Genomic DNA, 14,375 nt, shown 5'->3' with positions numbered 1-14,375 from the left:
ACCCAGATCCTCTTCAGTTCAGAAGCCTTTCTCTGGGGGGTGGCCCCCACCAAACAAGGTGCAGCGGGTGGCTGCTCAGAAGAGCGCCTTTTCAGTGGTGGCATCCTGGTCATGGCTCTCCCACACCTGGCACCTACACTCTGATTCTTTGGGCACCAGGTGGGCCTTTCCATTTTCCAGGCTTTTTAATCTTAAAATCTGTTTGCTATTTATGGATTGGGTGTTTATGAAATTTTAAGATCTGTGGAATGTTTGGAGCTGCTGTGAGTTTTATTATTTTGTTTCATCCTCTGCTGCTAGATTTCTACTGTATTTAGATTTCATGGTTTAAATTTTGTATGGAATTGTTTTACTTTACTGTAAGCCACCTGCAGAACATTTGTTACTGAAAGATGGAAAGAAATAAACCAACTAGCTCCACTGAAAAATATTTTGTTCATGATACTGGGAACTGAAATGAAGGCTCTGTCTGAAGTAGTTCATCTGTAATGGCTCAGCCAAACCCACCAGTTATCTTTTAATGTCGCATTTTTCTCAAGGGATGAATACACCTTACCTTAACTCAAACCACTGGTCCATTTCACCCAGTATTGCCTGCCTACTCTGGCTGACAGCAGCTCTCCAGGGTTTCAGGTACAAAGCGGTATTTTCCCAGCCATGCTGCTAGCAGAGATCCTTCCACTGGCCCATGGCAGGGGTGGGATTGAGGGCCTTCTCCATGCAAAGCATGTGCTCTGCCTCTGGATTAGGGTCTCTCACGTGCATGAGCCAGCCCTCTGGCCTGTGGCTCTTTCCAAGTAATGTCCTCCAGATGATAACAAGTGGGACAATCATAAGGGTGCAGCACAGATCATATTCTGGGAAAGCCACTTCACTTGCATTGTAAGCATTAACCAATTAATGACTTTGTTGACATGCGAGACAATGACAGGTTCATTAGAGTGTTTTGATTCTTTAAAGAAAAAATGCAAGCGAAAAAGCAAGGCTTTTGCCTTCCATATTAATATAAACCCAAAGAGTTAATTGGGAAATATTCATTTTGTTGCTATGAAACATAATCACCCACTAATCAGTGAGAGCCAGTTATTCCGATATAATTACAGGATATTATATAAATAAGCCTGGGGAGAAAGAGAGGAGCTATAGCAGGCAAAGGGGGGGGGCTCTGTCTGGTGCTCCTGGTTTTTCCATTCCCAATACAATAAGAGCGATGGAAGATGATAATCCAAACTTGCAAAGTGGGATTGCAGGATTGCAGGAAGGAGCACTGCTTACCCCACCAGCTGATGTAGTGCTCAATCCATTATTAGATCTCACGGTGTCTTTTTCTAAAAGCATCCAGGAGGGAGGTGTTTTCTTCTCCATGGCTAATAACAGTTGTGGGGAGGACAATTTCAGTTGGGGAAATGATGCAGAGGAAAAGAGTTCGCCCCTCCCCCCAGCCCTCAAAAATCCACACCCATGTCCCCAGTCCAGATGGGGTCTACCCACTTCTGTCTCAGTAAAAGGAAAAGACACTGGGTGGTCCGATCACTGATATCCCATGTGTATCATATGTTATTTGGCCCTTAAATCTTTCTGTAAATCTTGGATGGAATTCCTTGCCCCGGTGAGACAAGCTTCCAAAAGGGCACTGAGAAGGTCCTGATGCATCCATGCTTTAGCAGCCCCCCACCATAAAAGGGAGGTGCAGCAGCATGAAAGGGCATCACCTGACTGAGCAAAGGGCTGGATGCACCCGAGCTCGTCTGATCTTGGAAGCTAAGCAGGGTCAGCCCTGGTTAGGACTTGGATGAGAAACTGCTGGGAATCTGGCTTCCTGAACTGAGCAGGGGGTTGGACGTGATGGTCTTGTAGACCCCTTCCAACCCTATGATTCTATGGATGGATTTAGTCAACAGTTCATAAAATAATGGACTGTGTGTGCGTTATTGCCCCGTGTAGTGTGAGGTACCAGGGTTGCAGGTTCCCTAGACCAGCCTTTCTCAACCTGGTTCCCTCCAGATGTTTTGTACTACCACACCCATAGTCCCACATCTTGCTGTGGGATTAAGGGAATGGAAGTCCAACACCTCTAGAGGGTGCCAAGCTGAGGAAGGCTGTCCTAGACAGGAAAGCCCTCCAGGGCTCCTGGCTCCTCCCGCACACCTCAGCTGGCCACCCTGGTTTCCCCCTGCCCAGGATGGATACAGGCTTCCTGTTCAGGCTGGACATCTGCCCTGGCAAACAACAGCAGTATTCATTTGCCGCTCACTGTGGGCTCCTGCTCAGTGGCTACCTATAGCCCACCTCTGAAGTCACATGCCTGTCTGGGCCAGTTCAGACATGAACATGTGTAGGCCATCAATGCGCTGCGGGTGGGGTGGGGCATGGCCAGCTGGTGCAATCCCACCCCCACCCCCCAATGCATGGCCTGCACCAGCTTGCAATCCCCAGGTCAGCCTCCACCGGCTGACTGTGTTTTCTGGGCAAAGCTTACACCTGCATTTGCCTAGGGTGGTTCCGAGCAAAGTGTGGAAGTCAGTGCTAGGCCACTGGGCCCCCCCCCACTCCCCAATAACAGATTTAGATTTTATAAGCCATCCTTCATCAGAAGACAGCAGGGTGGTGAACAGGCATTTCTCTTCTGCATGGGGCTTTTGCCCACCACTGGAAAGGAACTTTGTTAAGAAGTTAAGAAGTGCCCTGCTGGATCGGGTCATGGTCTGTCTAGCCTATCCTTCTGTTTCCAACTGTGGCCACCCCAAAGCTCTAGGAAGTGGACAAGCACTTAGCCAGAGTGGAATAATTCCACGGGCTCTCTGCACTGACTCAGGTTTTGTATCAGAGACAATGTCAGAGGAATGGCCAAGAAACAAACAATTCTGTTTACAATGGAAATGCCAACAGGTTCAGCATGCGCTGAGAGAAGAGAAGCCCTAATTAAGAATGAAGGGACTTTACCATGCCAAAGAAAAGGAAGAGAGCTGGGGAAATGCAGGCAGAAGGCCAAAAGCAGGGTGGGCGGCAGGTGGGGAATGCTGTGGAGGGAAGCACGCATGCCAGCCTGAGACACCAACCCAACATCTTAACCAAGAGACAACAAAGACCCTTGTGACACCTTAAACACTAATTCTAGTCCATGAAAGCTGATGCCGTAACAAATCTGTCAGTCTTGAAGATGCTACAAGGCTCTTTGTTGCTTTGGCTGCAGCAGACTAGCACAGCTGGCACAAATATCCCGGCCTCATGAAATCTCTCAGGGCACCCACCTCCCGCCACGCACACTCCCCGCTGTGACCGTCCTGCTGCTCCCACAAAATCTGCCTCCAGCTCTTCTGCTTCTACCCCTCCGGCTCCAAGGAGGTTCCCAGGCAGAGTTTGGTAGCAAGAGCCCCAATAACTCCAGTGGGACATAAACAAGGCCTGAAGGGAGAGGTGGCCCTTTGGCATTCAAGGCCTTTCCTGGAGGCCTCTGATTCCCATGTATACCCTCTGGTTGCCTTTACAATATCCTCTGAACTCAAGCAAGCAGCCATCTGGGGGGAGATTCTCTGGTGGTTTCAGGGGGAGGGAAAGTTGCCTTTGCAAGCAGGAAGGCTAGGCAGCGCCCCCTGTTCTGGTCTGTTTTGCAGTCCTGAGCTGTGCCCACTGCTGACACTTTGCACCTGACAGCTCTCTCTCTCTTGACTGTTGAGTCAGATTATGGGAGGGGAGGTTCAGTGCCTGACCCACAAGGTTGACCCTAGATCAAAAGAGGAGGCATTTGCTTTGCACACACAGGCCCAGGTGCACCCGGCCCAGGTCCTCCTCTAGTGCCAGCCCAGGTTTCCTCTTAGCCATTCCAGGGAGGCCCCAAATGCTTCCCTCCTGGTGCGGAGCTGGAGGCAGGCTGAGGGAAGGAGGGGTCTCCCTCCTGAGCCCTCAGGGAGGGGATCCCTGCTGCAGCTACCACAGCCCCCTCCCCAGTGTGGTCACTTACGCTCCTCTTCAGTTCAACAGGATGACTTGTTTCCAAGGCTCAGCGCCAGCTGGTGTCAGGCCACACTGGAGGGACCACCACTGAATCTGACCCAGCAAAACCATGCCTTCTTGTCAATTACATATGTGTTTCCAGGACCCAGTTCGGAGGCAGGAGAGATTCCGTCAAGAGAGCAGGTGAGGAGGGGAGACGTGGGCTTGGCCAGGGGCTGGCTTGGCCTGGCCGTTCTCAGAAAGGCAGAGTGAGACACCATCCAGGTGTGCAGGCCTCTTTGCTCCGGCATCCTCCAGAGGAGAGACCGCATTATGGGCTGACGGAGGATTCTGCTTGACGGGGTTTTCTCAGAATGTTCTCAGCACACAGCAGGGACCACTGACCATGGCGACGACACTCAGCTCACTGTTGTCTAGATTGAACAGGTTTGGCAGGGGGGTTGCAGAGCTCCATAGGGCTTCAAAAACCTGCCCCACCTGTTTGACCCGACACGACAGCAGGAGGAAAGAGATGAGTGTGGGTGGCTCTCTCACACAATCTTTCAGCACTTGGGAAAACTACTCTGTCACCAGCTTTGTGGCTGGGCAATCAGGGAAGTGCAAGGCACCGCCATTCACAGGTGGGGGTAGGTTAACCCTGATGCGAAGGGCTCAGCAGAGCAGTGACCCAGGCAAGGAACCAGTCGTCATGGTGCTAATGCCCCAAATAATTGTAAGCCTCAGACTGCACTTCACACCTGGCGGGTCTCCATTGTTCCAGGAACTCCTTCCCATCCAGGGACTTCTCAAGACTGAGACCAAGGGGTAAAATGAGGCTCCTCTGGCTCTACAAAGAGCCAAGCCAGTTTTTTTCGGCAGAAGTGAAAGGGAGGAACAACCACTCTCCGTCCCCTTTGCCTCCCTCATTCATCACTGTCACATCTGGAGAGGTTTTTTATTTAACAACCAATTTATTTCCAATTTAACTAATCTCGGGCTGCAGCATCTCGCACAAACACACCGAAGGCGTCGTCTGCTGTAAATAGACTTACAGGCCACACCAGTTAATATAAACTCCCATCAAAGTACATCAGGCAGGAGAGAGATACCAAGGGAAGATTGCAGGGCCTCTAAAATATGCACGGGGGCACGCTAAGCACTGCCTTCCCACCCTCCCCTCTGCTTCTCCCAGCTCCGAGAGCTGGTTAGATTTATATATTTGCCTTCCGGATCGCCCTGCCTCACCTTGAGAAGGCAACAAAAGCTTTCATAAACAATTTATGGGGAGATAATACAGAGAGACTTGGAGGCAGGGGGCTGGGGGCTGGGGTGGGAAGGCAGGGAGGCAATCAGGGGAAGGACACTGCCTATTTCTCCAGAACCTGCAGTTCACTTTATAACTCCCAGCTCGGCATTATTGTCCCTTTGCCTATAAGGTCATGTTGCAGCGGTAAGATGTACTTTGGAAGCAACAATTGCATTCGATAAGGAAAAATCTACCAGGATGAAAGGGGCAGTTAATCATATGGCAACAAGACCCCAAATGGCCCACGGAATCCAGAGAGATCCAAACATGATATCAAAGGCAAAAGAAGAGGAAAAGAGCCGAGTGGGCTGCTGCTCCCCGCACCCCCGCCATCTCGACGGGCCGGCCTCGCTCCCTGCCCGCCACCACTTCGCCGAGAGGGAACATCCGGCCCTCCCCTCGCTGCTGCCGCCGCTGCTGCCGCCGCCTCTCGCCTGAGAAGATGACGCTCTCGGCGGCCCTTGAAAGGCGGAGGAGGCTTTTAAAGCGCCGACTTATTAGAAGCCCCCCGCCCGATTCTGATCTTCCCATAAGCCCCCGAATGCAGCAAGATAAAGAAGCCCTCGAGAAGGCCTTTCTGCCCAGCCGGCTCTCCGCAGGCCCAGCGCAAGACTGGCTTACGCCGCCGCGGAGGCCGGCCAGCGATGCTCGCTCCGCTCCGCTGTCGCCGCTGACCAGCGCGGACGCTTGAGCGCGGCCGGAGGCCTTGGGGCCGCCCGCCGCCCGCCTCGGATCCGGGCAGCCGCAGCGGCGGCCGGCTTGACCGCGGGAGGAGCGCGGGAGCGGCGACTGCGCCGCGAGGCAGCCAAGCCCGTCCCGCCGCAAGAGGCAGCTCCGTCCGGGGTGCTCTCCGGGGGCTGGGTCATGCCGGCGGCGGGCCGCAGAGCGCAGCGGCAGCCGCCCCGGGTGAGCCCTTGGCCCCTTGCCCGCTGGCTCCAGAGCCCATCCGGCAGGCGGCGTGTGGGTGCTTGACCCAGAGAGAGGGGAGGGCCTAAGGAACGCGGGAACTGCCTGTGCCAGACCACATCAGGAGTCTACGCGGGGAAGGCAGGTCAGGAGCGGCGGCTGGTTCGCAGCGCGGCTCCCAGGATGCTGCTGGAACAAGACGGGCCGACAATATGATGCGGATCCTGCGCCAAGGACTTTAGGGACGGAGACGGCCTCCTTGGGCCAGGTCACACCTTGGTCTGTCTAGTTCCAGGTGGCCAGCACTCACTGGCAGGGTGCCAGACACCGCCCCTTCCCAGCCCTCCCTGGAGACGCTGCTGGGGGCCGCACCAGGGACCATCTGCATGCAAAGCAGGGGCTCGGCCCTTCCCTGTGCAGGTGACCCGTTTGTTTCTGGGCTCACTTTGCGGTGCTGGTGTTGATTTTGACTGCTCTAAATGGCCTAACTGCCCAGAAAATTGCACACCCCAAAGAGAACCTGGGCTATTGGGTGGCTTAAAAGTACAAATAGTAAATAAATAACCTGAAGGACAGCCCATACCCACATTATCATCATCACCATCATTACCATTCCTATACCAACCCATAGCTGAAGTTCTCTGGGCAGTTTACAGAAGTTAAAACATTAAAATACAATATGCAAAGTTTAAAAGCCATTTACATCACTGCCTTGTTGCGGCAAAGGGGCTTGCGTAACTCAGTGAAGCCATAAGCTTTGCCATGCAGGGCCACCCAAGACGGACAGGTCATGGCGGAGAGTTCTGACAAAATGTCGTCCACTGGAGAAGGAAATGGCAACCCACTCCAGTATTCTTGCCAAGAAAACCCCATGGAACGTATCACAAGGCTAAAAGAGATGACCCCGGAAGATGAGCCCCTCAGGTCGGAAGGGGTCCAATATACTACCGGGGAAGAGCAGAGGGAATTTCCAAGTAGCGCCAGAAAGAGTGAAGCGGCTGGGCCAAAGCCAAAAGGACACTCAGCTGTGGATGTGTCTGGTGGTGAAAAGAAAGTCCGATGCTGTAAAGAACAATATTGTTTAGGAACCTGGAATGTCAGATCAATGAATCAGGGTAAGCTGGAGGTGGTCAAACATGAGATGGCAAGATTGAACACTGACATCTTGGGAATCAGTGAACTAAAATGAAAAAGCATGGGCGAATTTAATTCAGGTGACCATTATATCTACTACTGTGGGCAAGAATCCCTGAGAAGAAATGGAGTAGCACTCATAGTCAACAAAAGGCTGGGAAAAGCAGTACTGGGGTACAATCTCAAAAGCGATAGAATGATCTTAGTCCAAATCCAAGGCAAGTCGTGTCCAACTCTTCATGACCCCATGAACCATAGCACGCCAGGCCTTCCTGTCCTGCGCTCTCTCCCGGAGCGTGCTCAAGTTCATATTCATTGCATCGGTGATGCTATCTAACCATCTCATCCTCTGCCGTCCCCTTCTCCTTTTGCCTTCAGTCTTTCCCAGCATCAGGGTCTTTTCCAGAGAGTTTTCTCTTCGCATTAGGTGGCCAAAATATTTGAGCTTCAGCTTCAGTATCTGTCCTTCCAATGAGCACTCAGGGTTGATTTCTTTTAGGATGGACTGATTTGACCTCCTTGCAGTCCAGGGGACTCGTAAGAGTCTTCTCCAGCACCACAGTTCAAAAGCATCAATTCTTCGACGCTCAGCCTTCCTTATAGTCCAGCTCTCACAGCCATACATTACTACTGGGCAAACCATAGCTTTGATTAGATGGACCTTTGTCGGCAAGGTGATATCTCTGCTTCTTACTATGCTGTCTAGTTTTGCCATAGCTTTCCTCCCAAGGAGCAAGCATCTTTTAATTTCATGGCTGCAGTCACCGTCTGCAGTGATCTTGGAGCCCAAGAAAATAAAGTCTGACAGTGCTTCCATTTCTTCCCTTTCTATATGCCAGGGAGTGATGGGGCCAGATGCCATGATCTTCGTTTTGTTAATGTTGAGTTTCAAACCAGCTTTTGCACTCTCCACTTTCACCCTCAACAAGAGGCTCTTCAGATCCTCTTCGCTTTCTGCCATTAGGGTGGTATTGTCTGCATATCGGAGGTTGTTGATAATTCTCCCAGCAATCTTAATTCCGACCTGTGATTCATCCAACCCGGTGTTTCTCATGATGTACTCTGCATATAAATTAAATAAGCAGGGTGACAATATACAGCCTTGTCGTACTCCTCTCCCAATTTTGAACCAATCAGTTGTTCCATGTCTGGTTCTTACTGTTGCTTCTTGACCCTCGTACAGGTTTCTCAGGAGACAGGTAAGGTGGTCTGGTACTCCCATCTCTTTAAGAATTTGCCAGAGTTTGTTGTGATCCACACAATCAAAGGCTTTAGCGTAGTCAATGAAGCAGAAATAGACATTTTTCTGGAATTCTCTTGCTTTCTCCATGATGCAGCGAATGTTTGCGATTTGATCTCTAGTTCCTCTGCATCTTCGAAACCCAGCTTGTACTTCCGGTAGTTCTCGGTTCACATGCTGCTGAAGCCTAGCTTCTAGGATTTTGAGCATCACCTTGCTGGCATGTGAAATGAGCGCAATTGTGCGGTAGTTTGAACACTCTTTGGCGTTGTCCTTCTTTGGAATTGGAATGTAAACTGACCTTTTCCAGTCTTGTGGCCACTGTGGAGTGTTCCAAATTTGTTGGCATATTGAGTGCAGCACTTTAACAGCATCATCTTTTAGGATTTTAAATAGCTCAGCTGGAATACTGTCATCTCCGCTAGCTTTGTTGTTAGTCATGCTTCCTAAGGCCCACTTGACTTCACTCTCTAGGATGTCCAGCTCAAGTTCAGGGACTGCACTATCATGGCTGTCGGGGACATTAAGACCTTTCCTGTATAGTTCTTCTGTGTATTCTTTCCACCTCTTCTTAATCTCATCTGCTTCTGTTAGGTCCTGGAGGCTTTCAAGACGAGGCCGGACAGCCATTTGTCAGGGATGCCCTGACTTGGATTCCTGCAGTGAGCAGGGGGTTGGACTCGATGGCCTTGTAGGCCCTTTCCAACTCTACTATTCTATGATTCTATGATTCTTTGTCCTTTATAATGCTTGTCTTTGCACAAAACGTTCCCTTGAGAGCTCTGATTTTCTTGAAAAGATTTCTTGTCTTTCCCATTCTATTGTTTTCCTTGATTTCTTTGCATTGTTCATTTAAGAAGGCCTTCTTGTCTCTCCTTGCTATTCTCTGGAATTCTGCATTCAGTTGGATATATCTTCCCCTTTCTCCCTTGCTTTTTGCTTCCCTTCTTTCCTCAGCTACTTGTAAAGCCTCATCAGACAGCCACTTGGCTTTCTTGCATTTCTTTTTCTTTGGGATGGATTGAGTTGCTGCCTCCTGAACAATGTTACAGACCTCCATCCATAGTTCCTCAGGCACTCTGTCTATCAGGTGAAATCTATTCCTTACCTCCACTGTATATTCATAAGGGATATGATTTAGGGCATACCTGAATGGTTTAGTGGTTTTCCCTACGTTCTTCAATTTCAGCCGAAATTTTGCCACAAGAAGCTCATGATCTGAGCCACAGTCAGCTCCAGGTCTTGTTTTGACTGACTGTTTAGAGCTTCTCCATCTTTGGCTGCAAAGGACATAATCAATCTGATTCCGATCTTGACCATCTGGTGATGTCCATGTGTAGAGTCGCCTCTTGTGCTGTTGGAAAAGCGTGTTTGCTATGATCAGCGTGTTCTCTTGGCAGAACTCTATTAGCCTTTGTCCTGCTTCATTTTGTACACCAAGGCCATGCTTGCCTGTTATCCCGGTGATTTCTTGACTTCCTGCTTTAGCATTCTAGTCCCCTATGATGAAGAGGACATCTTTTTTTGGTGTTAGTTCTAGAAGGTGTTGTAGGTCTTCATAGAACCGATCAACCTCAGCTTCTTCGGCCTCAGTGGTTGGGGCATAGACTTGAATTACTGTGATGTTGAATGGTTTGCCTTGGATTCGTATAACTGATAGTCCAGTTCAAAGAGTACCTGCATTGGCTCACTGCTTCTTGGTTCTGAAAGGCCACAGACATGGTTAAATAGACATCAGCCTAAATAGGCAATGATTCTTCTAATTTCCTCCCTCAGATCACCTACGTATGAATAGGAGTGCTGTGTGACTCAAAAGCTTGCTTCCAGAAAGTTGACAGTCTGCCTGACAGAAAGTATTATCTCTCTGGTGCTGTGTTTTCCTGTTCTGTGGGGCAACAATAGTGCTGAGTCTCTGCCCTCCAACCAACTCTGACATTTTCTACCAACTTCCTGGTTTATTTAAAACTTTTTGGCTGCTGTCCAGCTCTGTGCATTAAAGAAAACAAAGAAGCCTTCTGCTTTGAAGCGGGACATCTTTCCTCTTTGATGAATGGATTGAAAGGTTTGCTTGGCATCAGCATATCCACCCTTGAAATGATTATGTAATTTCATGCAGCAACACTCGTCGGAAAGTTGCGATGGCTGCCCTTTCTCCTGCAGCAGCCTGATGTCTAACTCCTGCAAGCCTCATGCACCGATATAAATAAGGGAGATGCAGCACTGATAGACAGAATGCACAAGCAGGGAGATGCAGGGAGATGGAAGTAGCACAAGCAGGCTGAGCCCCTAATAGTCGGCATCAATGCTCCACCAGAAGCCACAAGTGCTCTTTGCCACTGAGTTCCTTTGACAGGGCATCAGCAGAGCATTCCCAAGACAGAGAGCTGAGGAGAGGCATTTTGAAGAGAATGGAGAAATGGCAGCACCAATACCCAGGGCTCACCCTCCAGATCGCTTGGAATTCCACAGGTGTGTGTGTTTCATAAACCGGGAAGTAAATATTTGTAAGACCTGAGGTGCCCTACAAAGCCCAGGAGGCAATTTCTCTCTAAGCATGTGGAAAGTGGACCTGGATTCTGCATGAACTGAATTCCTTCCTTCCATTTCCATCCAAAACCTTATGGACAGGTTGCCCCATCAGCTGCCACTTTGAAATGTTCAAAGCTTTGGAAGTGTAACATTCAAAGAGAATGTCCTCAGCTCAGCTGAATCACAGATTACAGCAGTTTCTGTACAGCCCAGGTGACTTAGTGAGGCCCACACACTCACACTGCCACCACCACAAGTCTGGCCTCCTCATCAGTACTGAGAGCGAGACCTACAGCTGCAGGATAAAATTGTCCTGGAGTTTCTGGGCCTGATCCCAAGCCCCTTGGCACAAATGGAATGGACTTCTGTTTGTCTCTGCTAGCTTTAAATCCATCGTCTTATTAGCAACTGTGACATAACAGATGCTGTTTAGTCTGTGGAAGCGGTAATCAAATTTCATGTTTTGGAGCAAAAATACCGGATCATCGGCAGGGGGTCAGCGAGGGCGCACAAGCCTCAAACCTGCTCATCACAACACAGCACAGGGGGTACCTTATGAAAGGGCAAAGGTTTGGACTCCACGGAAGGGCTGGCACATGCCAAACTCGGAGAAGCCAGGCTAAAGAGGCCAATGAACCGAGTGGCTGAAGTAACCTCTGCAAATTAGAAAGCAGCAGATGGAAGGCCGGGTGTGGGGACGAGAAGCAGAGCCACCCACGGTGCCCTCTTGTTCTGGCTTCCAGTCTCTGTGCAACACCTCAGGCATGGCAAAGCGAGGGACCTGTGGATCTGAGCCAGGCATGCGGCCATGTCACGTGCCCTGTTCAGCTGGGAACCCATCAGTCCTTTTGTCCAGCTCCATTTCCCAAACAGAATGTGTCCCAATACCTACTCATGTCTCCAATGGAAGCCTTTCCAAGCTCCTTGCTTGTCTTCTTGCATGTTCAGAATGGCTCACTCTTCACAGGTCCACATAAGAACATAAGAAGAACCATACTGGAGCAGCCCCAAGGCCCACTGGGTCCAGCATTCTGTTGCCACTGTGGCCAACCAGATGCTTATGGGAAGCCGCAAAGCAGGATGTGAAGGCAAGAGCACCCTCCCTCTCATGTTCCCCAGCATCTGGTAGTGGGAGGCACACTGCCCCTGAGCTTGAAAGGAATATACGACTAGCCTTGTCCTCCATGCCCTTCACATCAGCACAGATGTTCCCAGCCCATTCACTGGGGAAAGCAGGGAGAGATCTTCAAGGAGAGGGCAGGCGCAATACCCTGCACAGGCATACCATTCGCAGTGCTTTGCTGGCTCCTTTGTTGTTGCTCAGTCGTTCAGTCGTGTCCGACTCTTCGTGACCCCATGGACCATAGCACGCCAGGCCTTCCTGTCCTGCGCTCTCTCCCGGAGCGTGCTCAAGTTCATATTCATTGCATCGGTGATGCTATCTAGCCATCTCATCCTCTGCCGTCCCCTTCTCCTTTTGCCTTCAGTCTTTCCCAGCATCAGGGTCTTTTCCAGAGAGTTTTCTGTTCGCATTAGGTGGCCAAAATATTTGAGCTTCAGCTTCAGTCTCTGTCCTTCCAATGAGCACTCAGGGTTGATTTCCTTTAGGATGGACTGATTTGACCTCCTTGCAGTCCAGGGGACTCGTGAGAATCTTCTCCAGCACCACAGTTCGAAAGCATCAATTCTTCGACGCTCAGCCTTCCCTATAGTCCAGCTCTCACAGCCATACATTACTACTGGGCAAACCATAGCTTTGATTAGACGGACCTTTGTCGGCAAGGTGATGTCTCTGCTTCTTACTATGCTGTCTAGTTTTGCCATAGCTTTCCTCCCAAGGAGCAAGCGGCTTTTAATTTCATGGCTACAGTCACCGTCTGCGGTGATCTTGGAGCCCACGAAAGTAAAATCTGTCACTACTTCCATTTCTTCCCCTTCTATATGCCAGGAAGTGATAGGGCCAGATGCCATGATCTTAGTTTTTTTAATGTTGAGTTTCAAACCAGCTTTTGCACTCTCCTCTTTCACCCTCAACAAGAGGCTCTTGAGATCCTCTTCGCTTTCTGCCATTAGGGTGTTATCGTCTGCATATCGGAGGTTGTTGATAATTCTCCCAGCAATCTTAATTCCAACCTCTGATTCATCCAACCCGGCATTTCTCATGATGTACTCTGCATATAAGTTAAATAAGCAGGGTGACAATATGCAGCCTTGTCGTACTCCTTTCCCAATTTTGAACCACTCGGTTGTTCCATGTCTGGTTCTTACTGTTGCTTCTTGACCCTCGTACAGGTTTCTCAGGAGACAGGTAAGGTGGTCTGGTACTCCCATCACTTTAAGAAATTGCCACAGTTTGTTGTGATCCACACAATCAAAGGCTTTAGCGTAGTCAATGAAGCAGAAATAGTCGTTTTTCTGGAATTCTCTTGCTTTCTCCATGATGCAGCAAATGTTGGCGATTTGATCTCTAGTTCCTCTGCCTCTTCGAAACCCAGCTTGTACTTCCAGTAGTTCTCGGTTCGCAGACTGCTGAAGCCTAGCTTGTAGGATTTTGAGCATAACCTTGCTGGCATGTGAAATGAGCGCAATTGTACAGTAGTTTGAACACTCTTTGGCGTTGCCCTTCTTTGGAATTGGAATGTAAACTGACCTTTTCCAGTCTTGTGGCCACTGTGGAGTGTTCCAAATTTGTTGGCATATTGAGTGCAGCACTTTAACAGCATCATCTTTTAGGATTTTAAATAGTTCGGCTGGAATACCGTCATCTGCGCTAGCTTTGTTGTTAGTAATGCTTCCTAAGGCCCACTTGACTTCACTCTCTAGGATGTCCGGCTCAAGTTCAGTGACGGCACTATCATGGCTATCAGGGACATTCAGATCTTTCCTGTATAGTTCTTCTGTGTATTCTTGCCACCTCTTCTTGATCTCATCTGCTTCTGTTAGGTCCCTGCCTTCTTTGTCCTTTATCATGCCCGTCTTTGCACAAACCGTTCACTTGAGATCTCCGATTTTCTTGAAGAGATCTCTAGTCTTTCCCATTCTGTTGTTTTCCTCAATTTCTTTGCATTGTTCATTTAAGAAGGCCTTCTTGTCTCTCCTTGCTATTCTCTGGAACTCTGCATTCAGTTGGATATATCTTCCCCTTTCTCCCTTGCTTTTCGCTTCCCTTCTTTCCTCAGCTACTTGTAAAGCCTCATCAGACAGCCACTTGGCTTTCTTGCATTTCTTTTTCTTTGGGAGGGATTTCGTTGCTGCCTCCTGAACAACGTTACGGACCTCAGTCCATACTTCCTCAGGCACTCTGTCTATCAGGTCTAATCCCTGAAA

Source organism: Heloderma suspectum, chromosome 6 (assembly GCF_057233095.1).
Source record: "Heloderma suspectum isolate Gila_16-S chromosome 6, 16-S_ref, whole genome shotgun sequence".
Taxonomy (NCBI): Eukaryota; Metazoa; Chordata; class Lepidosauria; order Squamata; family Helodermatidae; genus Heloderma; species Heloderma suspectum.
This window is presented reverse-complemented; position numbering follows the sequence as displayed.